General features: G+C 36.0%; 1 non-coding gene across 1 annotated transcript; it reads right to left on the bottom strand.

The window, feature by feature from the left end:
• Positions 1-223: 223 nt before the first annotated feature.
• Positions 224-329, bottom strand: LOC122022065. The gene has a single exon (XR_006122811.1). It is a non-coding gene; the product is annotated as a small nucleolar RNA R71 (small nucleolar RNA).
• Between the last annotated feature and the right edge of the window lie 313 nt (positions 330-642).

The raw sequence follows: 642 nt of genomic DNA, 5'->3' as shown, positions 1-642 counted from the left end.
TCAGAAAGTCCTTATCTACACCTTGAGACATTTCTAGAGCTTTGTGATATGGTGAATTGTGAAGGAGTGTTAGCAGATGCAGTTCGATTGATAGCATTTCCTTTCAGTATCAATGATAAAGCAAGGAATTAGTTATATTCCCTTCATCCTCAAAGCATCACAAGTTGGAAACAATTGGAGAAGCAATTTCTGGATCATTTTTTCCCTCTAAGTAGAACAATTTATATGAGGAATTGCATCACAAATTTTGCTCAGGCATATGGAGAATAGTTATTTGAAGAATGGGATAGATTCAAGAGTCTACAAAGAGAGTGCCCTCATCATGGTTTGGAAAAATGGCTGACCCTGCACATATTCTATAGGGGAATTTCTTTCTCAGATAAGTGTTTGTTAGATTCACCAGTTGGAGGTTCTTTTATGGACAAGAGTGTAGATGAAGCATATACATTAATTGATCAAGTAACATTGAACCTTCATGAATGGTCGAACAAAAGTTGGATGGAATATCCCTAAAAAATTCAAGAAGTGCAAGCCATAAATGCAAGAGAGCCTGCCAAGCAAAATGCAGTTTAACCACCTAAAAATGTTGAAATTCACAAGTCATAGAATGAGGAGTTCAAACATTTAGGGGAAAAGATTAAT

The sequence above is a fragment of the Zingiber officinale genome, chromosome 9A (genome assembly GCF_018446385.1).
Source record: "Zingiber officinale cultivar Zhangliang chromosome 9A, Zo_v1.1, whole genome shotgun sequence".
NCBI classification, from domain to species: domain Eukaryota; kingdom Viridiplantae; phylum Streptophyta; class Magnoliopsida; order Zingiberales; family Zingiberaceae; genus Zingiber; species Zingiber officinale.
This window is presented reverse-complemented; position numbering and strand designations above follow the sequence as displayed.